The sequence below is a fragment of the Arachis stenosperma genome, chromosome 10, assembly GCF_014773155.1.
Source record: "Arachis stenosperma cultivar V10309 chromosome 10, arast.V10309.gnm1.PFL2, whole genome shotgun sequence".
Taxonomy (NCBI): domain Eukaryota; kingdom Viridiplantae; phylum Streptophyta; class Magnoliopsida; order Fabales; family Fabaceae; genus Arachis; species Arachis stenosperma.
This window is the reverse complement of record NC_080386.1, coordinates 67,063,109-67,087,974: the sequence shown is the minus strand read 5'-3', so window position 1 is coordinate 67,087,974 and position 24,866 is coordinate 67,063,109. Positions and strand designations below refer to the sequence as shown.

Here is a 24,866-nt window from a genome sequence, read left to right as displayed (position 1 = left end):
AGAGCTTGTATAGTAGAGTTTAAATCGGCAAATACTTCCTCCATAGAGGTTTGGGGTGGATAGGAGGGTTCATTTTGATAATGATAAGGAGATGGTGTATATTTAGGTGGTGGTTCTATGTATGGTTCATTTGGCTCATAAGGTGGTTGGTATGGTGGATATGGATTAGGGTCATACGAAGGTGTTTGGTGGAAAGGAGCTTGTGAGTATGGTGGTTCAAAATTATATTGAGGAGGAGGGGGTTCATAGGCATATGGTGGGTCTTGTTGGTAGTCAAAAGAGTGCTCACCATAGCCATTGCCTTCATATGCATCACAGAATGGTTGTTGATAGTCCATTGGAGGTGGTTGTTGCCATGAGGGTTGATCAAATCCTTGTGGCTCCTCCCATCTTTGATTGTTCCAACCATGGTGCATGTTGTCATTATAATCTCCTCTTCCTGCAACATAATTATAACCAGACTCATAGCCAAAGGGGTGAGAGTTCATAGTAGTGAGAGATAATAAAAACAAAAACTAACAAAAAGAAAATATTTTGAAAAAGAGATGATTTTAAAAAAAAATTGAATTTTGAAAAATAAGATAAGATAAGATAAAAATTTTAAAATAAAAATCTGAAATATTTTTTTTTTAAATATTTACAATAACTAATAATAAGGCACACGTTTGCAATTCTCCGGCAACGGCGCCATTTTGATGAGAGAACTTTTGTGTGGTATAGAATTCAGAATAAATTCCAGTTGCAAGTATAGCTTCTAAACCAACAAAAGTCCTTTCATACAAACGTTTTGGTTGTCACAAGTAACAAACCCCTTTAAAATTGATAACTGAGTATTTAAACCTCGGGTCGTCTTCTCAAGGAATTTCAGGGAGGTATGTTCTTATTATTGGTTATGAAGATTGTAAATCGGGGTTTTGAAATTTGGGCAATGGGCACAGGTATATTTAAATCACAAGTAAAATAAATTAACAATAATAAAATCTCTTGGCAAGGTATAAGAACCGGAAGTCCTATCCTAGTTATCCTTATCAATTGTGATGAGAATTGGGTTTTTCTCCCACTTTTTTAACCTCTAACTATGAAGGTAAGTCAAGTGAACGAATTAATTCGAATCCTCATGTCCCAGTCTTTTCTTGGGAAAAGTTAGAGTTATTGGATTTCGAATTAATTCTTGAAGAATTCCAATTTTCGGTCAACAATGAGTTTGATAACTCAAGAGTCACCAATTAATCAACCAGAGCCAAAAGATGGAAAAATCTAAATTATTTATATCATAAATAAGAGAAACAAATCATAGATCCGAAAATACCTCAAATAATATTTATTAAGAAAATCATAACATGAATGTCATTAAGCCAAATTGGCAACATATATAATTAAAATAAGAGAAGTCAAAATAAAGGAATATTAAACCTGGAGCTCAGAAGAATTATAAGTTGAAATAATAATAAATCCTAAATCCTTTAAGAGGAATTCTAATCCTAAATCCTAAGAGAGAGGAGAGAACCTCTCTCTCTAAAAACTACATCTAAACTATCAAAAGTGAATTATGATAAGCATGTTCATGAATGGATGCATTCTCCCACTTTATAGCCTCTAATTTGTGTTTTCTGGGCCGAGAACTGGATCAGAAACAGCCCAGAATTCGCTGGTTGCGAATTCAAACACGCTGATTTTTGCCACTACGACGCGGCCGTGTAGATGACGCATTCGCGTCGCCTATCGTCAGAGAAACTATAGCATATTGTATATCAAATCGAAGCCTCGGACGTTAGCTTTGCAACGCAACTAGAACCGCGTCGTTTGGATCTCTGTAGCTAAAGTTATAGCTGTTTGAGTGCGAAGAGGTCAGGCTGGACAGCTTAGCAATTTCTCCAACTTCTTGTATACCTTCCACTTTTGCATGCTTCCTTTCTATCCTCTAAGCCATTCATGCCCTGTAATATCTGAAATCACTTAACACACATATCAAGGCATCTAATGGTAATAAGAGAGGATTAAATATAGGGAATTTAAGGCCAAAGAAGCATGTTTTCAATCAAAGCACATAATTAGGAAGGCAAATGTAAAACCATGCAAATAGTATGAATAAGTGGGTAAAGAGTTGATAAAATCCACTCAATTAAGCACAAGATAAAACATAAAATAGTGGTTTATCAATGCCTTTGCATGCAATTCTGGCGTTTAAACGCCAGAGTGATGCTTGTTTCTGGCGTTGAACGCCAGCTTCATGCTTGTTTTGGGCGTTCAACACCCATCTGCAGCATGTTTCTGGCGTTGAACACCAGTTTCATGCTTGTTTCTGGCGTTCAGCGCCAGATTTCCTCAGGGTGTATTCCTGGCGTTCAAACACCAGGATGTTGCTTATTTCTGGCGTTCAACGCCAGATCCATGCTCTGTTCTGGCGTTGAACGCCAGCCAGATGCTTCTTACTGGCGTTTAAACACCAGTAAGCCCTTCCTCCAGGGTGTGCTTTTTCTTCTGCTATTTTTGATTCTGTTTTTAATATTAGTATTTATTTTGTGACTCCACATGATCATGAACCTAATAAAACATAAAAGAACAATAAAAATAAAAATAAAAATAGATAAATAAAAATTGGGTTGCCTCCCAATAAGCGCTTCTTTAATGTCACTAGCTTGACAGTGGGCTCCCAACACCAAACTTAGAGTTTGGATGTGGGGATTCAACACCAAACATAGAGTTTGATTGTGGGGGCTTTGTTTGTTTCTATACTGAGAGAAGCTTTTCATGCTTCCTCTCCATGTATACAGAAGAATACCCTTGGGTCTTAAACACAAGGTAGTCCCCATTCAATTGAAGACTAATTCTCCTCTGTTAACATCTATCATAGCTCCTGCTGTAGCTAGGAAAGGTCTTCCAAGGATGATGCATTCATCCTCCTCCTTCCTAGTGTCTAAGATTATGAAATCGGCAGGGATGTAAAGGCCTTCAACCTTCACTAACACGTCCTCTACTAATCCATAAGCTTGTCTTACTGACTTGTCTGCCATTTGTAATTAGAATATGGCATGTTGTACCTCAATGATCCCCAGCTTCTCCATTACAGAGAGTGGCATAAGATTTATGCCTGACCCTAGGTCACACAGAGCCTTCTCAAAGGTCATGGTGCCTATGGTATAGGGTATTAAGAATTTGCCAGGATCTTGTCTCTTTTGAGGTAAAGTTTGCTGAACCCATGTATCTAGTTCACTAATGAGCAAGGGAGATTCACCTTCCCAAGTCTCATTAACAAACAACTCGGCATTCAGCTTCATGATGGCTCCTAGATATTGAGCACCTTGCTCTCCAGTTACATCTTCATCATCTTCAGAGGAAGAATAGTCTTTAGAGCTCATGAATGGTAGAAGGAGGTTTAATGGAATCTCTATGGTCTCTATATGAGCCTTAGATTCCTTTAGGTCCTCAATAGGGGACTCCTTCTTGCTTGAGAGACGTCCCATGAGGTCTTCCTCATTGGGATTCACGTCCTCTCTAGGTTCGGCCATGTTGATTATGTCAATGGCCTTGCACTCTCTTTTTGGATTCTCTTCAGTGTTGCTTGGAAGAGTACTAGGAGGAGTTTCAATGATTTTCTTACTCAGCTGGCCCACTTGTGCCTCTAGATTTTTAATGGAGGACCTTGTTTCACTCATGAAACTTAAAGTGGCCTTAGACAGATCAAAGACTATGTTTGCTAAGCTAGAGGTGCTTTGCTCAGAATTCTCTGTCTGTTGCTGAGAAGATGATGGATAAGGCTTGATATTGCTGAGTCTATTTCTTCTACCATTATTAAAGCCTTGTTGAGGCTTTTGTTGATCCTTCCATGAGAAATTTGGATGATTTCTCCATGATGAATTATAGGTATTTCTATAAGGTTCACCCATGTAATTTACCTCTGCTATTGCAGGGTTCTCAGGATCATAAACTTCTACTTCAGAAGATGCCTCTTTAGTACTGTTGGATGCATTTTGCCATCCATTCAGACTTTGAGAAATCATGTTGACTTGCTGAGTCAACATTTTGTTTTGAGCCAATATGGCATTCAGAGCATCAATTTCAAGAACTCTCTTCCTCTGAGGCGTCCCATTATTCACGAAATTCCTCTCAGAAGTGTATATGAACTGGTTATTTGTAACCATGTCAATAAGTTCTTGAGCCTCTGCAGGCATTTTCTTTAGGTGAATGGATCCACCTGCAGAATGGTCCAGTGACATCTTAGAGAACTCAGATAGACCATAATAGAATATATCTACCATGGTCCACTCTGAAAACATGTCAGAAGGACACTTTTTGGTCATCTGCTTGTATCTTTCCCAAGCTTCATAGAGGGATTCACCATCTTTTTGTTTGAAGGTCTGAACATCCACTCTAAGCTTGCTCAGCTTTTGAGGGGGAAAGAACTTAGCCAAGAAGGCTGTGACCAGCTTATCTCAGGAGTCCATGCTATCCTTAGGTTGTGAGTCAAACCATGTTCTAGCTCTGTCTCTTACAGCAAAAGGGAAAAGCATGAGCCTGTAGACTTCAGGATCTACTCCATTAGTCTTAACAGTCTCACAGATCTGCAAGAAGTCAGTTAAAAACTGGTAGGTATCTTCTGATGGAAGTCCATGAAACTTGCAGTTCTGTTGCATTAGAGCAACTAATTGAGGTTTTAGCTCAAAATTGTTTGCTCCAATGGCAGGAATTGAGATGCTTCTTCCATCAAACTTGGACGTAGGTGTAGTATAATCACCAAGCATCCTTCTTGCATTATTGTTGTTGGGTTCGGCTGCCATCTCCTTTTCTTGTTTGAAAATTTCAGCAAGGTTATCTCTGGATTGTTGGAATTTAACTTCTCTTAGTTTCCTCTTCAGAGTCCTTTCAGGTTCCGGATCAGCTTCAACAAGAATGCCTTTTTCCTTGTTCCTGCTCATATGAGAAAGAAGAGAACAGAAAAGGAAGAGGAATCCTCTATGTCACAGTATAGAGATTCATTTATGTTAGTAGAAGAAGAAAGGGAATAAAAGTGAGGAAGAATGAAGAATCCAAACACAAGGGTGAGGATAGGTTCAGATTCTTGAGATGAAGATAAGTGTTAGTAAATAAAAAAATAAATAGAATAAGATGAGAGAGAGAAGTTTTCGAAAATAAATTTTGACAAGGAGTTAATGATTTTCAAAAATTAAAGGAAGAATTAAAATTAAAATTAAAAATTAAAACAATTAATTAATTAAAAAAATTTTTGAAAAAGAGGGAGGTATTTTCGAAAATTAGAAAGAGAAAAGTTGTTAGGTGGTTTTGAAAAAGATAAGGGATAAACAAAAAGTCAAATAGTTAGTTGAAAAGATTTGAAATTTAATTTTGAAAAGATAAGAAGTTTGGAAGATATTTTGAAATCAAATTTTTGAAAAGATAAAATTTTGAAAAAGATATGATAGAAAAGATATGATTAAAAAGATTTGGTTAAAAAAGATTTAATTTTTAAAATTAAAATTAATTACTTGACTAACAAGAAACTAAAAGATATGATTCTAGAATTTAAAAATTGAACCTTTCTTAACAAGAAAGTAACACTTCAAATTTTTGAATCAATCACATTACTTGTTAGTTAAGTTTCGAAAGTCATGAATTAAAGATAAGAAAAAGATTTTAAAATTCAAATTAAAAATTTTTGAAAAAAGTATTAAGAAAAATGAAAAAAAAAAGAATTGTTTTTTGAAAAAGTTTTGAAAAGATAAGATTTTTGAAATTGAAAATTTGACTTGACTTATAAGAAATAGCTAAGTTTTAAAAATTTTTGACTAAGTCAACTCAAATTTTTGAAATTTTGAGAGAAATAAGAAAAAGATGTATTTTGATTTTTGAATTTTTAATGATGAGAAAGAAAAACACAATTATGACCCAAAACATGAAAATTTTGGATCAAAACACATGATGCATGCAAGAACACTATGAATGTCAAGATGAACACCAAGAACACTTTGAAGATCATGATGAACATCAAGAACATATTTTTGAAAATTTTTTTTTTGATGCAAAGACAACATGCAAGACACCAAACTTTGAAATCTTTAATGCTTAGACACTATGAATGCAAAAATGCACATAAAAAACATCATACAACACAAAACAAGAAAATTTAAAGATCAAACAAGAAGACTTACTAAGAATAACTTGAAGATCATGAAGAACAGATGCATGAATTTTCGAAAAATGCATAAGTTTTAAAAACATACAATTGACACCGAACTTAAAACATGATACAAGACTCAAACAAGAAACACAAAATATTTTTGGTTTTTTATGATTTTATTAATTTTTTTTATATATTTTTTGAAATTTTATAGGAAAAAGAAAATAAGAAATTCAAAATTTTTAATAAGAATTCTAGGAATCTTTCAATGTTAGCCTAAATCTCTAATCCAAGGTTTGGACATGGCTTAATAGCCAGCCAACTTTAGGATATAAATCAGGTATGCAACAGCTGATACTTCATCCAACTCCATATACATGCCTTTTATGTTGACAAGTGGAAGCCTCAATCTAAAAGAATTTGGATATGGCTTTACAGCCAGCCAGGCTTCAACATGTTACCATGAAATTCTAGAATTCATTCTTAAAAATTTGGAATAATTTTTGAAAACAAAGGGAAAATTTTGAAAAATATTTTTGAAAACTTTTTGAAAAGAAAATAAAAAGAAAATTACCTAATATGAGCAACAAGATGAACTGTCAGTTGTCCAAACTCGAACAATCCCCGGCAATGGTGCCAAAAACTCGGTGCACGAAATTGTGATCTCTAATAATGGCATTCAACTTGGTATGCGCATTTATAACTCAGCACTTTCTTCACAACTTCGCACAACTAACCAGCAAGTGTACTGGGTCGTCCAAGTAATAAACCTTACGTGAGTAAGGGTCGATCCCACGGAGATTGTTGGTATGAAGCAAGCCATGGTCATCTTGTAAATCTCAGTTAGGCGAATAATAAATAAGTATGGAGTTTTCGAATAATAATAATAATTAAACATAAAATAAAGATAGAGTTACTCATGTAATTCAATGGTGAGAATTTCAGATAGGCGTATGAAGATGCTGTGCTCCTTTTGAATCTCTACTTTTCTACTGCCTTCATCCAATCCTTCTTACTCTTTTCCATGGCAAGCTTTATGTAAGGCATCACCGTTGTCAATGGCTACATCCCATCCTCTCAGTGAAAATGGTCCAAATGCTCTGTCACAACACGGCTAATCATCTGTCGGTTCTCGATCATGTCAGAATAGAATCCATTGATTCTTTTGCGCTTGTCATCATGCCCAACAATCGCGAGTTTGAAGCTCGTCACAGTCATCCAATCCCTGAATCCTACTCGGAATACCACAGACAAGGTTTAGACTTTTCGGATTCTCATGAATGCCGCCATCAATTCTAGCTTATACCACGAAGATTCTGATCAAAGAATCCAAGAAATATGCGCCCGGTCTAAGGTAGAACGGAAGTGATTGTCAGTCACGCGTTCATAGGTGAGAATGATGATGAGTGTCATGGATCATCACATTCATCATGTTGAAGTGCAACGAATATCTTAGAATAGGAATAAACTGAATTGAATAGAAAATAGTAGTAATTGCATTAAAACTCGAGGTACAGCAGAGCTCCACACCCTTAATCTATGGTGTGTAGAAACTCCACCGTTGAAAATACATAAGTGATGGTCCAGGCATGGCCGAATGGCCAGCCTCCATGAACGTGATATGAATACAAAAATAGGAAGAAGGACCGAATGGTCAGAGACACCTAGTACAATAGTAAAATGTCCTATTTATACTAGACTAGCTACTAGGGTTTACAGAAGTAAGTAATTGATGCAGAAATCCACTTCTAGGGCCCACTTGATGTGTGCTTGGGCTGAGCTTGAGCTTTACACGTGCAGAGGCTTCTTTTGGAGTTGAACACCAAGTTATAACGTGTTTTTGGCGTTCAACTCTTGTTCGTGACGTATTTCTGGCGTTTGACTCCAGAATGCAACATGAAACTTGCGTTGAGCGTCAGTTTGCGTCATCTAATCTCGAATAAAGTATAGACTATTATATATTTCTGGAAAGCTCTGGATGTCTACTTTTTAACGCCGTTAAGAGCGCGCCATTTGGAGTTTTGTAACTCTAGAAAATCTATTTCGAGTGTAGGGAGGTCAGAAGCCAACAGCATCAGCAGTCCTTTGTCAGCCTTTTATCAGAGTTTTACTCAGGTCCCTCAATTTCAGCCAGAAATTACCTAAAATCACAGAAGAACACACAAACTCATAGTAAAGTCCAGAAATGTGAATTTAGCATAAAAACTAATGAAAACATCCCTAAAAGTAACTAGATCCTACTAAAAACTATCTAAAAATAATGCCAAAAAGCGTATAAATTATCCGCTCATCAATAAGCCACCTTCCCAATTCTAGTGACAATAAGAAAAAAGACCAAAATATCTGATTCCCAGCTTCTGACTCTTGCGCCATGCCACTGATTGCTGTTGGTATGCCAGCAGTTTGACGAATATATAGTTACCCTCTTTGAAAAGCACAACATTATTCACAAGTTCATTATTTTGTGAGGAATATAAGAAAGCGGAACCTGAACAAGTTATAACAAGGAGAAGGACAAAGCGGGCATTGATGCGGGAGGCTGTTGATAATGCTGTCGCGACAAAGCATCAATAACATTTGGTGAGGTTGGGCAGAAATTGATGTAATACCTGTGCTAAAGTCAAATAAAATTAAGGCAGGAGGTAAATACTCCCTTTTCCCGAGGAAAAAAAAATACTTTTTGCATATTCTTTTTAATACTGTATGATGTTTACTCATTGAACAAATGTACAATAATATGATGGGCATAAATGATACACAATAATGTCGCTTGATATGTTGTTACTTGTGCCGTGAGTGTAAGGTAAAGATGGAACTCAGTCACACTTTTGGCATTGAACAATTTAAGTATGTAGTCAAATTCACTTACAATAAATGCAATAGATAAGCCAGCTCCACAATTATAGTGATAATAGGAAAAAAGACCAAAATATTTTGTTCCTAGCTTCTGACTCTTACGCCCTGCCACTGATTGCTGCTGGTATAGCTGCAGTTTGACGAATACATAGTTACCCAGCATGAATAGCAAAACATTATTTGCAAGTTCATTATTTGGCAAGCCATATAAGAAAGTGGCACCTGAAAAAGTTACAACAGGTAGACAGGCAAAGTGGGCATTGTTGCAGGAGGCTGTTGATGATGCTGTCTTGGCAAAGCATCAATAACATTTGGTGAGGTTGGGCAGAAACTGATGTAATACCTGTGCTAAAGTCGAATCAAATCAAGGAAGGCAGTGAACATAACCCCTTCCATGAAGAAAAAAATATTTTTTAATTATTTTTTTTCAATTCTGTATAGTGTTTACTCATTGAACCAATGTACCATAATATGATGGGTATAAATAATACAAAAAAATGTGATATGTTGTTACTAGTGCCATGAGTGTGATAAACCCCATTTTTAGGGTTTATCTTGTATTGAATTTAGAGTATTTTGATGACCTTTTCTCACATTTAACCTATGAATTAGCATGGTTTTGTAATCTCTCCCGTATTTGTGCGTAAGTGTAAAAACATGATTTTTAGGCCTTATTTTGATGAATTCTAATTCCTCTTTGATTCCATAAGATGCCTTGATGTGTTTGCTAGTGATTCCAGGATTGAAATAGGCTAGGCATAGATCAAAGGAAGCAAGGAAGGAAGCATACAAGTGGAGAGAAGCATAAAAAGTCAAAGAAGTGGAATTAGCCATGCACGCGCACGCGCACAAGGCACTCGCGCGCACATTGTAGAATCGGCCAGGGACGCGCACGAGTCGCAGTCCGCACATGACTTCATTAAAGCAACACGTGCCTGGCGATTTGGAAGGGTTTCTGAACCCATTTTGGCGCCAATTGCTGATAGAAAGGAATAAAAGGATCAAGGATTGAGGGGCATGAGAGGAATCTATCATATAGCATAAGTAGTTTTAGTTTAGAGTAGTTTTTAGAGAGAGAAGCTCTCACTTCTCTCTAGAAGTAGGATTAGGTTTAGGTTAATCTCTCTTCTTAGATCTTGGTTTAATTCATGCTTCAATTCACTTCTTTTTTATCAAGTCTTAATCTTCTCATCTTCCTCTTTCTAGTTATGTGCATTAATAATTGTAATTCTTCATTTTGTTTTAGATAGATTGTTGTTCCTTTGTTTTTTTCCAATAATGCAATTTGAGGTAATTCATGATAATTGTGATTTCCTTGATTGTTGTTGTTAATTTCTTTGCAATAATTGTTGTTAGATTCTATTCTTGTTATTGATTTACTATGATTTCCTTTTACACCTTCCAAGTGTTTGATGAAATGCTTGGTTGGATTTTAGTGTAGGTTTTGTTCCTCTTGGCCTAGGTAGAGTAATTAGTGACTCTTGAGTTGTCTAATTCCTTTGTTGATTGACGATTAGAAGTTGCTAATTAATTTGAATGCCTCTAAAGCTAGTCTTTCCTTTAGGAGTTGATTAGGACTTGAGGAATCAAATTGATTCATCCACTTGACTTTCCTCCATGGTTAGAGGTTAACTAAGTGGGAGCAATAGACAATTTGTTATCACAATTGAAGGGGATAACTAGGATAGGACTTCTAATTCTCATATCTTGCCAAGAGCTTTGTTAGTTGTTAGTTTATTTTCTTTGCCATTTATATTTCTTGCTCAAAATCTTAAAAACCCCAAATATAACTCACAACCAATAACAAGACACTTCATTCAATTCCTAGGGAGAACGACCCGATGTCCAATACTTCGGTTTATAAATTTTAGGGGTTTGTACTAGTGACAAACAATTTTTTGTATGAAAGGATTATTGTTTGGTTTAGAAACTATACTTTACAACGAGATTTCATTTGTGAAATTCTAAACCGTCAAAAATCCAATCATCAGAGTGTAAGGTAGAGATCAAACTCAGTCACACTTTTATCATTGAACAATTTTGGTATGTAGTCAAATTCACTTACAGTAAATGCAGTAGATAAGCCACCTTTCCAATTCTAGTGACAATAAGAAGAAAGACCAAAATATCTGATACCCAGCTTCTGACTCTTGCACCATGCCACTGATTACTATTGGTATGCCAACAGTTTGACATATATAGTTACCCTCCTTGAAAAGCACAACATTATTCACAAGTTCATTATTTTGTGAGGAATATAAGAAAGTGGGACCTGAACAAGTTATAACAAGGAGAAGGACAAAGCGGGCATTGATGTAGGAGGCTCTTGATAATGCTGTGGCGGCAAAGCATCAATAACATTTGGTGAGGTTGGGCAGAAATTGTTGTAATACCTATTCTAAAGTCAAATAAAATTAAGGCAGGCGGTGAATACTCCCTTTCCCCGAGGAAAAAAAATACTTTTTGCATATTCTTTTTAATACTGTACGATGTTTACTCATTGAACAAATGTACAATAATATAATGGGTATAAATGATACACAATAATGTGGCTTGATATGTTGTTACTAGTGCCGTGAATGGAAGGTAAAGATGTAACTCAGTCACACTTTAAGTATTGAACAATTCAAGTATGTAATCAAATTAATTTATACTAAATGCAGTAAATAAGTCACCTTCCCGATTCTAGTGACAATAGGAAAAAAGGCCAAAATATTTCATTCCCAGATTCTGACTCCTGTGGCATGCCACTGATTATTCCTAGTATGGCTGCGTTTTGACAAATACATAGTTACCCACCTTGAATACCCTAACATTATTCGTAACTTCATCATTTTGCCAGCCATATAGAAAGTGGCACCTGAAAAAGTTACAACAGGGAGATGGACAACGTGGGCATTGATGCGAGAGGGTGTTGATAATGCTGTGGCGGCAAAGCGTCAACAACATCTGGTGAGGTTGGGCAGAAAGTGATACAATACCTGTGCTAAAGTCAAATCAAATCAAGACAAGCAGTGAACACTCTCCTTCACGGAAAAAAAATTATTTATTTTTTTTAATACTGTACAATGTTTTCTCATTGAACTAATATACCATAATATGATGGGTATAAATGACACACAATAATGTGGCTTGATATATTGTTACTAGTGCTATGAGTGTACGGTAGAGATGGAACTCAATCACACTTTAAGAATAGAACACTTTAGGTATGTAATTAAATTAATTTACACTAAATGCAGTAGATAAGCTACCTTCCTAATTCTAGTGACAATAGGAAAAAGACCAAAATATCTCATTCCCACCTTCTGACTCTTGCGCCATGCCACTGATTGTTACTTGTATGGTTGTAGTTTGACGAATACATTATTACCCACCATGAATAGCACAACATTATTCGCAAGTTCATCATTTTGCCAGCCATATAAGAAAGTGGCACCTGAAAAAGTTTCAACAGGGAGACAGGCAAAGTGGACATTGATGCGGGAGTCCGTTGATAATGCCGTGGCACCAAAGCAATAATAACATCTGCTGAGGTTGGTTGGAAAGTGATGCAATACCTGTGCTGAATTCAAAAGAAATTAAGCCAAGCGGTGAACACTCTTTTTTCCTAAAGGAAAAAATATTTTTTACTTATTTTTTTCAATACTGTACGATGTTCACTCATTGAACTAATGTACCATAATATGATGGGTATAAATAAAAGACAATAATGTGGCTTGATATGTTGTTACTAGTGCCATAAGTATAAGATAGAGAAGAAACTTAGTCACACTTTTAGCTTTGAACAATTTAGGTATGCAATTAAATTAACTTTCACTAAATGTAGTAGATAACTCACCATTCTAATTCTAGTGACAATAGGAAAAAAGACCAAAATATCTAATTCCTAGCTTTTAACTTTTGTGCCATGCCACTAATTGTGACTGGTATGGCTGCAGTTTGACAAATACGTGGTTACCCACCATGAATAGCACAACATTATTCGTAAGTTCATCATTTTGCCAGCAGTATATGATAGTGGCGCCTAAAAAAGTTGAAACAGGGAGAAGGACAAAGTTGGCATTGATGCGGGAGGCAGTTGATAATGTTGTAGCGACAAAGCATCATTGACATCTGGTGAGGTTATGTAGAAATTGATGTAATACTTATGCTAAAGTCAAATCAAATCAAGGCAGGCGGTGAACACTCCACTTCGCTGAACAAAAAATTTTTTTTACTTATTTGTTTTCAATACTGTACAGTATTTACTCATTGAACTAATGTACCATAATATAATGGTATAAATGATACATAATAATGTGGCTTGATATGTTGTTACTTGTGCCGTGAGTGTAAGGTAGAGATGGAACTCAGTCACACTTTTGGCATTGAACAATTTTAGTGTGTAGTCAAATTCACTTACAGTAAATGTGGTAGGTAAGCCATCTTCCCAATTATAGTGATAATAGGAAAAAAGACCAAAATATTTCCTTTCCAGCTTCTGACTCTTGCGCCATGCCACTGATTGTTGCTAGTATAGCTGCAGTTTGACGAATACATAGTTACCCAGAATGAATAGGACAACATTATTTGTAAGTTCATTATTTGGCCAGCCATATAAGAAAGTGGCACCTAAAAAAGTTACAAGAGGGAGACATGCAAAGTGAGTATTGTTGCAGGAGGCTGTTGATAATGCTGTCTTTGTAAAGCATCAATAACATTTGGTGAAGTTGGGCAGAAACTGATGTAATACTTGTGCCAAAGTCGAATCAAATCAAGGAAGGCAGTAAAAACTCCCATTCCATGAAGAAAAAAATATTTTTTAATTATTTTTTTTCAATTCTGTATAGTGTTTACTCATTGAACCAATGTACCATAATATGATGGGTATAAATGATACAAAAAAATGTGATATGTTGTTACTAATGTCGTGAGTGTAAGGTAGAGATCGAACTCAGTCACACTTTTAGCATTGAACAATTTAGGTATGTAATCAAATTCACTTATAGTAAATGCAGTAGATAAGCGACTGGTGCACGAAATTGTGTATGCCAATATTAATGGACTATTTAACACAGCTTCGTACCACTAACCAGCAAGTGCACTGGCTCGTCCAAGTAATACCTTACGTGAGTAAGGGTCGATCCCACGGAGATTATTGGTTTGAAGCAAGCTATGTTTATTTTATTATTATTAGTCAGGATATTAATTAAAATTATCAGTTGGAATTATTAGAAAAATAAAAGAGTGTGAAATAGTTACTTGTTGTGCAGTAATGGAGAATATGTTGGGGTTTTTGGAGATACTTTGTCCTCTGAATCCCTGCAACATAATGCTTACTCACTTTCTTAAATGCAAGGCTCCTTCCATGGCAAGCTGTATGTAGGGAATCACCATTGTCAGTGGCTACCTCCCATCCTCTCAGTGAAAACGGTCCAGATGCTCTGTTACAGCACGGCTAATCAGCTGTTGGTTCCCGATCATGTTGGAATAGGATCCATTGATCCTTTTGCGTTTGTCATCACGCCCAGCAATCGCGAGTTTGAAGCTTGTCACAGCCATTCAATCCTTGAATCCTACTTGGAATACCACAGACAAGGTTTAGACTTTCCGGATCCTCAAGAGTGGCCGCCGTCAATTCTAGCTTATACCACGAAGATTCTGATTAAGGAATTTAAGAGAAGCTCATTCATTCTGATGTAGAACGGAGGTGGTTGTCAGGCACACGTTCATGGATTTGAGGAAGGTGATGAGTGTCACGGATCATCACCTTCTCCATAATTAAGCGCAAATGAATATCTTAGATAGGAACACACATGTTTGAAAGGAGAAACAGAAACAATTGCATTAATTCATCGAGACGCTGCAGAGCTCCTCACCCCCAACAATGGAGTTTAGAGACTCATGCCATCAAAGTGTATAAAATTCAGATCTGAAAATGTCATGAGGTGCAAAGTAAATCTCTAAAAGTTGTTTAAATAGTAAACTAGTAACCTAGGTTTACAGAAAATGAGTAAACTATGATAGATAGTGCATAAATCCACTTCTGGGGCCCACTTGGTGTGTGCTGGGGCTGAGACTTAAGCTTCCCACGTGCCTGGGGCTGTTTTGGGCGTTCAACGCCAGGTTGTAACATGTTTCTGGCGTTGAACTCCAGCTTGTAACCTGTTTCTGGCGCTGGACGCCAGACAGCAGCATGATACTGTCGTTGAACGCCAGTTTACATCATCTATCTTCGCGCAAAGTATAGACTATTATATATTGCTGGAAAGCCCTGGATGTCTAATTTCCAACGCCGCTGAGAGTGCGCCAATTGGACTCCTGTAGCTCCAGAAAATCCATTTCGAGTGCAGGGAGGTCAGAATCCAGCAGCATCAGCAGTCCTTTTTCAGCCTAACTCAGATTTTTGCTCAACTCCCTCAATTTCAGCCAAAAAATACCTGAAATCATAGAAAAACACACAAACTCATAGTAAAGTCTAGAAATATGATTTTTGCCTAAAAACTAATAATATTCTACTAAAAACTAATTAAAACATGCTAAAATCTACATGAAATTACCCCCAAAAAGCGTATAAAATATCCGCTCATCACAACACCAAACTTAAACTGTTGCTTGCCCCAAGCAACTAGATGAATAAAATAGGATAAAAAGAATTTAAGGAGTAATAGAATCTCTGAGTTTTAAGTGAAGCTCAGATTCTAATTTAGATGAGCGGGGCTAGTAGCTTTTTGTTTCTGAACAGTTTTGGCATCTCCCTTTATCTTTTGAAATTTAGAATGTTTGGCATCCATAGGAACTCAGAATTCAGATAGTATTATTGATTCTCCTAGTGTAGTATGTTGATTCTTGAACACAGTTACTTTATGAGTCTTGGCCGTGGCCCTAAGCACTTTGTTTTCCAGTATTACCACCGGATACATAAATGCCACGGATACATGACTGGGTGAACCTTTTCAGATTGTGACTCAGCTTTGCTAAAGTCCCCAGTTAGAGGTGTCCAGAGCTCTTAAGCACAATCTTTTTGCTTTGGATCACGACTTTAACCACTCAGTCTCAAGCTTTTTACTTGGACCTGCATGCCACAAGCACATGGTTAGGGACAATTTGATTTAGCCGCTTAGGCCTGGATTTACTTCCTTGGGCCCTCCTATCCATTAATGCTCAAAGCCTTGGATCCTTTTTACCCTTGCCTTTTGGTTTTAAGGGCTATTGGCTTTTTCTGCTTACTTTTTCTTTCTCTCTTTTTTCTTCTTTTTTTTACTGCTTTTTCTTGCTTCAAGAATCAATTTCATGATTTTTCAGATCATCAATAACATTTCTCTTGTTCATCATTCTTTCAAAAGCCAACAATTTTAACATTCATAAAATTCAATATCAAAAATATGCACTGTTCAAGCATTCATTCAGAAGACAAAAAGTATTGCCACCACATATAAATAATTAGAATTTTCCTTATTAAGAACTCGAAAAAAATTAAATTGCCTCTTTATTCTACAAATCTACTATTTTATTCATGTTTGATGATGATGAGAAAAATAAATTATAACTTAATTGGAAATAAAACCAAAATAGACATGCTAATTACTACTACTCGTATATAACTTCTAAGGTAAATTTCTATAATAATACTATCACAGAGTTAAAGCTTAAAATTAGAACTTAACAACCTGTATTTTGGGAAGTAGATGTTCTTCTAGTCTGTGGGGTGCTTGGTCCTTCAAGGAATAGCTTCTGACGCTTTAGTTCCTTCAGTTCACATCCTTGCTCTTCCTGTTCCCTTAGGTGCCATGATCTTGATGAGTTTTAGCTCAGTGATCATGGCAAATCACACCAAACTTAAAGGTTTGCTTGTCCTCTGGTGCACGAAATTGTGATCACTACTTTTCACAACTCAATTAATCCCTAGTAATGGCCCCAAAGACTTGGTGCTCAATACCATGGCATAAACACAACTTCGCACAACTAACCAGCAAGTGCACTGGGTCGTCCAAGTAATAAACCTTACGCGAGTAAGGGTCGATCCCATGGAGATTGTTGGTATGAAGCAAGCTATGGTCACCTTGTAAATCTTAGTCAGGCAGACTCAAATGGTTATGGATGATATATGAATAAAAGATAAAAATAGGGATACTTATGTAATTCATTGGTGAGAACTTCAGATAAGCGAATGGAGATGCTTTGTCCCTTCCGTCTCTCTGCTTTCCAACTGTCTTCATCCAATCCTTCTTACTCCTTTCCATGGCAAGCTGTATGTTGGGCATCACCGTTGTCAATGGCTACAGTCCCGTCCTCTCAGTGGAAATGTTCAACGCACCCTGTCACGGCACGGCTATCCAGCTGTCGGTTCTCGATCATGTCGGAATAGAATCCAGTGATTCTTTTGCGTCTGTCACTAACGCCCCACAATCGCGAGTTTGAAGCTCGTCACAGTCATTCAATCATTGAATCCTACTCAGAATACCACAGACAAGGTTTAGACCTTCCGGATTCTCTTGAATGCCGCCATCAATTCTAGCTTATACCACGAAGATTCCGGTTAAGGAAATCCAAGAGATATCCACCCAATCTAAGGTAGAACGGAGGTGGTTGTCAGTCACACGTTCATAGGTGAGAATGATGATGAGTGTCACGGATCATCACATTCATCAAGTTGAAGAACAAGTGATATCTTGGAATAAGAACAAGCTGAATTGAATAGAAGAACAACAGTAATTGCATTAATACTCGAGGTACAGTAGAGCTCCACACCTTAATCTATGGTGTGTAGAAACTCCACCGTTGAAAATACATAAGAACAAGGTCTAGGCATGGCCGTGAGGCCAGCCTCCCAAAGAGGGTTCAATCATAAAAACATGATCAAAAGATTAAAATACAAATAGCAAAAAGGTCCTATATATAGAGAACTAGTAGCTTAGGGTTTACAGAAATGAGTAAATGACAGAAAAATCCACTTTCGGGCCCACTTGGTGTGTGCTTGGGTTGAGCATTGAAGCATTTTCGTGTATAGACTCTTCTTGGAGTTAAACGCCAGCTTTTGTGCCAGTTTGGGCGTTTAACTCCCATTCTTGTGCCAGTTCCGGCGTTTAACGCCGGGCATTCTTGAGCTGATTTGGAAACCCGGTTTGGGCCATCAAATCTTGGGCAAAGTATGGACTATTATACATTGCTGGAAAGCCCAGGATGTCTACTTTCAAACGCCGTTGAGAGCGCGCCAATTGGGATTCTGTAGCTCCAGAAGATCCACGTCGAGTGCAGGGAGGTCAGAATCCAACAGCATCTGCAGTCCTTTTCAGTCTCTGAATCAGATTTTTGCTCAGGTCCCTCAATTTCAGCCAGAAAATACCTGAAATCACAGAAAAATACACAAACTCATAGTAAAGTCCAGAAAAGTGAATTTTAACTAAAAACTAATAAGAATATACTAAAAACTAACTAAATCATACTAAAAACATACTAAAAACAATGCCAAAAAGCGTACAAATTATCCGCTCATCACAACACCAAACTTAAATTGTTGCTTGTCCCCAAACAACTAAAAATCAAATAAGATAAAAAGAAGAGAATATGCAATGAACTCCAAAAACATCTATGAAGATCAGTATTAATTAGATGAGCGGGGCTTTTAGCTTTTTGCCTCTGAACAGTTTTGGCATCTCACTCTATCCTTTGAAATTCAGAATGATTGGCTTCTTTAGGAACTCAGAATCAGATAGTGTTATTGATTCTCCTAGTTAAGTATGATGATTCTTGAACACAGCTACTTTATGAGTCTTGGCCGTGGCCCAAAGCACTATGTCTTCCAGTATTACCACCGGATACATACATGCCACAGACACATAATTGGGTGAACCTTTTCAGATTGTGACTCAGCTTTGCTAGAGTCCCCAATTAGAGGTGTCCAGGGTTCTTAAGCACACTCTTTTTGCCTTGGATCACAACTTTATTTCTTTCTTTTTCTCTTTCTCTTTTTTTTTCGTTCTTTTTCTTTTTTTTTCGCTTCTCTCCTGTTTTTTTTTTGTATTCACTGCTTTTTCTTGCTTCAAGAATCATTTTTATGATTTTTCAGATCCTCAGTAACATGTCTCCTTTTTCATCATTCTTTCAAGAGCCAACAATTTTAACATTCATGAACCACAAATTCAAAAGACATATGCACTGTTTAAGCATACATTCAGAAAACAAAAGTGTTGCCACCACATCAAAATAATTAATCTGTTATAAAATTTAAAATTCATGCAATTCTTCTCTTTTTCAATTAAGAACATTTTTCATTCAAGAAAGGTGATGGATTCATAGGACATTCATAACTTTAAGGCATAGACACTAAGACACTAATGATCACAAGACACAACAAACATAGATAAACATAAGCATGATTTTTTGAAAAACAGAAAAATAAAGAACAAGGAGATTAAAGAACGGGTCCACCTTAGTGATGGCGGCTTGTTCTTCCTCTTGAAGATCTTATGGAGTGCTTGAGCTCCTCAATGTCTCTTCCTTGCCTTTGTTGCTCCTCCCTCATGATTCTTTGATCTTTTCTAATTTCATGGAGGAGAATGGAGTGTTCTTGGTGCTCCACCCTTAGTTGTCCCATGTTGGAACTCAGTTCTCCTAGGGAGGTGTTGAGTTGCTCCCAATAGTTTTGTGGAGGAAAGTGCATCCCTTGAGGTATCTCAGGGACTTCATGATGAGTGGGGTCTCTTGTTTGCTCCATCCTTTTCTTAGTGATGGGCTTGTCCTCATCAATGAGGATGTCTCCTTCTATGTCCACTCCAACTGAATAACAGAGGTGACAAATGAGATGAGGAAAGGCTAACATTGCCAAGGTAGAGGACTTATCCGCCACCTTATAGAGTTCTTGGGCTATAACCTCATGAACTTCTACTTCTTCTCCAACCATGATGCTATGGATCATGATGGCCCGGTCTATAGTAACTTCGGACCGGTTGCTAGTGGGAATGATTGAGCGTTGGATAAACTCCAACCATCCCCTAGCCACGGGCTTGAGGTCATGCCTTCTCAGTTGAACTGGCTTCCCTCTTGAATCTCTCTTCCATTGGGCGCCCTCTTCACATATGTCTATGAGGACTTGGTCCAACCTTTGATCAAAGTTGACCCTTCTAGTGTAAGGGTGTTCATCTCCTTGCATCATGGGCAAGTTGAACGCCAACCTTACATTTTCCGGACTAAAATCTAAGTATTTCCCCCGAACCATTGTAAGCCAATTCTTAGGGTCCGGGTTCACACTTTGATCATGGTTCTTGGTGATCCATGCATTGGCATAGAACTCTTGAACCATCAAGATTCCGACTTGTTGAATGGGGTTGGTAAGAACTTCGCAACCTCTTCTTCGGATCTCATGTTGGATCTCCGGATATTCACTCTTTTTGAGTTTGAAAGGGACCTCGGAGATCACCTTCTTCAAGGCCACAACTTCATAGAAGTGGTCTTGATGCACCCTTGAGATGAATCTCTCCATCTCCCATGACTCGGAGGTGGAAGCTTTTGCCTTCCCTTTCCTCTTTCTAGAGGTTTCTCCGGCCTTGGATGCCATAAATGGTTATGGAAAAACAAAAAGCAATGCTTTTACCACACCAAACTTAAAAGGTTTGCTCGTCCTCGAGCAAAAGAAGAAAGAAGAGAGTAGAAGAAGAAGAAATGGAGGAGATGGAGGTGGCTTTGTGGTTCGGCCAAAGGGGGGAGAAGTAGTGTTTAGGGTGTGTGAAAATGAAGGAGTGAAGATGGGTTTATATAGGGGTGAAGAGAGGGGTAGGGTTCGGCCATTATGGGTGGGTTTGGGTGGAAAAGTGGTTTGAATTTTGAATGGTGAGGTAGGAGGGGTTTAATGAAGGATGGATGTGAGTGGTGAAGAGAAAGATGGGATTTGATAGGTGAGGGGTTTTTGGGGAAGAGTGGTTGAGGTGATTGGTGAATGGGTGAAGAAGAGAGAGGGTGGTGGGGTAGGTGGGGATCCTGTGGGGTCCACAGATCCTGAGGTGTCAAGGAAAATTCAACCCTGCACCAAGTGGCGTGCAAAAAATGCACCCTTTGCCAATTCTAGCGTTAAACGCCGGGCTGGTGCCCATTTCTGACGTTTAACGCCAACTTCCTGCCCTTTTCTGGCGTCTAACGCCAGTCTGGTGCCCCTTTCTGGCGTTAAACGCCCAGAATGGTGCCAGACTGGGCGTTAAACGCCCATTTGCTGGCTTCACTGGCGTTTAAACGCCAGCAAATTCTCCTCCAGGGTGTGTTGTTTTTCTTTCTGTTTTTCATTCTGTTTTTTCTTTTTCAATTGATTTTGTGACTTCTCATGATCATCAACCTACAGAAAACATAAAATAACAAAGGAAAATAGATTAAATATAACATTGGGTTGCCTCCCAACAAGCGCTTCTTTAATGTCAGTAGCTTGACAGAGGGCTCTCATGGAGCCTCACAGATACTCAGAGCAATGTTGGAACCTCCCAACACCAAACTTAGAGTTTGAATGTGGGGGTTTAACACCAAACTTAGAAGTTGGTTGTGGCCTCCCAACACCAAACTTAGAGTTTAACTGTGAGGGCTTTGTTTGGCTCTGTTTTGAGAGAAGCTTTTCATGCTTCCTCTCCATGGTGACAGAGGGATATCCTTGAGCCTTAAACACAAAGGATTCTTCATTCACTTGAATGATCAATTCTCCTCTGTCCACATCAATCACAGCCTTTGCTGTGGCTAGAAAAGGTCTGCCAATGATGATAGATTCATCCATGCACTTCCCAGTCTCTAGGACTATGAAATCAGCAGGGATGTAATGGTCTTCAACTTTTACCAGAACATCCTCTACAAGTCTATAAGCTTGTTTTCTTGAGTTTTCTGCCATCTCTAGTGAGATTCTTGCAGCTTGCACCTCAAAGATCCCTAGTTTCTCCATTACAGAGAGAGGCATGAGGTTTACACTTGACCCTAAGTCACACAAAGCCTTCTTAAAGGTCATGGTGCCTATGGTACAAGGTATTGAGAACTTCCCAGGATCTTGTCTCTTTTGAGGTAATCTCTGCCTAGACAAGTCATCCAGTTCTTTGGTGAGCAAAGGAGGTTCGTTTTCCCAAGTCTCATTACCAAATAACTTGTCATTTAGCTTCATGATTGCTCCAAGGTACTTGGAAACTTGCTCTTCAGTGACATACTCATCCTCTTCAGAGGAAGAATACTCATCAGAGCTCATGAATGGCAGAAGTAAATCTATTGGAATCTCTATGGTCTCAGTGTGAGCCTAAGATTCCCATGGTTCCTCATTAGGGAACTCATTGGAGGCCAGTGGACGTCCATTGAGGTCTTCCTCAGTGGCGTTCACTGCCTCTCCTTCCTCTCCAAATTCGGCCATGTTGATGGCCTTGCACTCTCCTTTTGGATTCTCTTCTGTATTGCTTGGAAGAGTACTAGGAGGGAGTTCAGTAATTTTCTTGCTCAGCTGTCCCACTTGTGCCTCCAAATTCCTAACGGAGGACCTTGTTTCAGTCATGAAACTTTGAGTGGTCTTGATTAGATCAGAGACCATGGTTGCTAAGTTAGAGTGGCTCTGCTTAGAATTCTCTGTCTGTTGCTGAGAAGATGATGGAAAAGGCTTGCCATTGCTAAACCTGTTTCTTCCACCATTGTCGTTGTTGAAACCTTGTTGAGGTCTCTGTTGATCCTTCCATGAGAGATTTGGATGATTTCTCCATGAAGAATTATAGGTGTTTCCATAGGGTTCTCCCATGTAATTCACCTCTTCCATTGAAGGGTTCTCAGGATCATAAGCTTCTTCTTCAGATGAAGCATCCTTAGTACTTGGTGCACGAAATTGCAATCACACTTTCGCAATCCCGCACAACTAACCAGCAAGTGCACTGGGTCGTCCAAGTAATACCTTATGTGAGTAAGGGTTGATCCCACAGAGATTGTCGGCTTGAAGCAAGCTATGGTTATCTTGTAACTCTTAGTCAGGATATCAAAATTATCAGGATTGATTGTGAAAAGCAAAAGAACATGAAATAAGTACTTGTTTTGCAGTAATGGAGAATAGATTGAGGTTTTGGAGATGCTCTGTCTTCTGAACCTCTGCTTTCCTACTGTCTTCTTCTTCAAACACGCAAGGCTCCTTCCATGGCAAGCTGTATGTAGGGTTTCACCGTTGTCAATGGCTACCTCCCATCCTCTCAGTGAAAATGTTCAACGCGCTTTGTCACAGCACGGCTAATCATCTGTCGGTTCTCAATCGGGTTGGAATAGAATCCAGTGATTCTTTTGCGTCTGTCACTAACGCCCAGCCCTCAGGAGTTTGAAGCTCGTCACAGTCATTCAATCCTGGATTCCTACTCAGAATACCACAGACAAGGTTTAGACCTTCCAGATTCTCTTGAATGCCGCCATCAATTCTAGCTTATACCACGAAGATTCTGATTAAGGAATCCAAGAGATATCTACTCAATCTAAGGTAGAATGGAGGTGGTTGTCAGGCACACGTTCATAGTTGAGAATGATGATGAGTGTCACAGATCATCACATTCATTAGGTTTAGGAACAAGTGATATCTTAGAATGGAAGCAAGCATGATTGAATGAAAAACAGTAGTAATTGCATTAATCCATCAAGACACAGCAGAGCTCCTCGCCCCCAACCATGGGGTTTAGAGACTCATGCTGTAGAAGATACAATGAGAAACGTATAAAGTGTCATGAGGTCCAGATACAATGTCAAAAGATCCTATTAATAGTGAACTAGTAACCTAGGGTTTACAGAATTGAGTAAATGACAGAAAAATCCACTTCCGGGCCCCACTTGGTGTGTGCTTGGGCTGAGCATTGAAGCATTTTCATGTAGAGACTCTTTCTGGAGTTAAACGCCAGCTTTTATGCCAGTTTGGGCGTTTAACTCCAATTTTTATGCCAGTTCCAGCGTTAAACGCTGGGAATTCTGAAGCTGATTTACAACGCCGGTTTGGGCCATCAAATCTCGGGCAAAGTATGAACTATTATACATTGCTGGAAAGCCCAGGATGTCTACTTTCTAATGTTGTTGAGAGCGCGCCAATTGGGCTTTGGTAGCTCCAGAAAATCCACTTCGAGTGCAGGGAGGTCAGAATCCAACAGCATCTGCAGTCCTTTTCAGCCTCTAAATCAGATTTTTGCTCAGGACCCTCAATTTCAGCCAGAAAATACCTGAAATCACAGAAAAACACACAAACTCATAGTAAAGTCTAGAAAAGTGAATTTTAATTAAAAACTAATAAAAATATAATAAAAACTAACTAAAATATACTAAAAACATACTCAAAACAATGCCAAAAAGCGTATAAATTATCCACTCATCACAACACCAAACTTAAAATTGTTGCTTGTCCCCAAGCAACTGAAAATCAAAATAGAATAAAAAGAAGAGAATATACTATAGACTCCAAAATATCAAAGAAACTTAGCTCCAATTAGATGAGCGGGACTAGTAGCTTTTTGCTTCCGAACAGTTTTGGCATCTCGCTTTATCCTTTGAAGTTTAGAATGATTGGCATCTATAAGAACTCAGAACTCAGATAGTGTTATTGATTCTCTTAGTTAAGTATGATGATTCTTGAACATAGCTACTTTATGAGTCTTGGCTGTGGCCCAAAGCACTCTGTCTTCCAGTATTACCACCGGATACATACATGCCACAGACACATAATTGGGTGAACCTTTTCAGATTGTGACTCAGCTTTGCTAGAGTCCCCAATTAGAGGTGCCCATGGTTCTTAAGCACACTCTTTTTGCCTTGGATCACAACTTTATTTCTTTCTTTTTCTTTTTTTTTTCGTTTTTTTTTTTTGCTTTTTCTTGCTTCAAGAATCAATTTGATGATTTTTCAGATCCTCAATAACAGTTCTCCCTTTCCAACATTCTTTCAAGAGCCAACAATT

The 24,866-nt window shown here is 38.1% G+C and overlaps 1 non-coding gene across 1 annotated transcript; it reads left to right on the top strand.

Annotated features, from left to right (window-relative positions):
- Positions 1-4,275: 4,275 nt before the first annotated feature.
- Positions 4,276-4,379, top strand: LOC130958379 (small nucleolar RNA R71). Its single transcript, XR_009077504.1, has one exon. It is a non-coding gene; the product is annotated as a small nucleolar RNA R71 (small nucleolar RNA).
- The last annotated feature ends 20,487 nt before the right edge of the window (positions 4,380-24,866 follow it).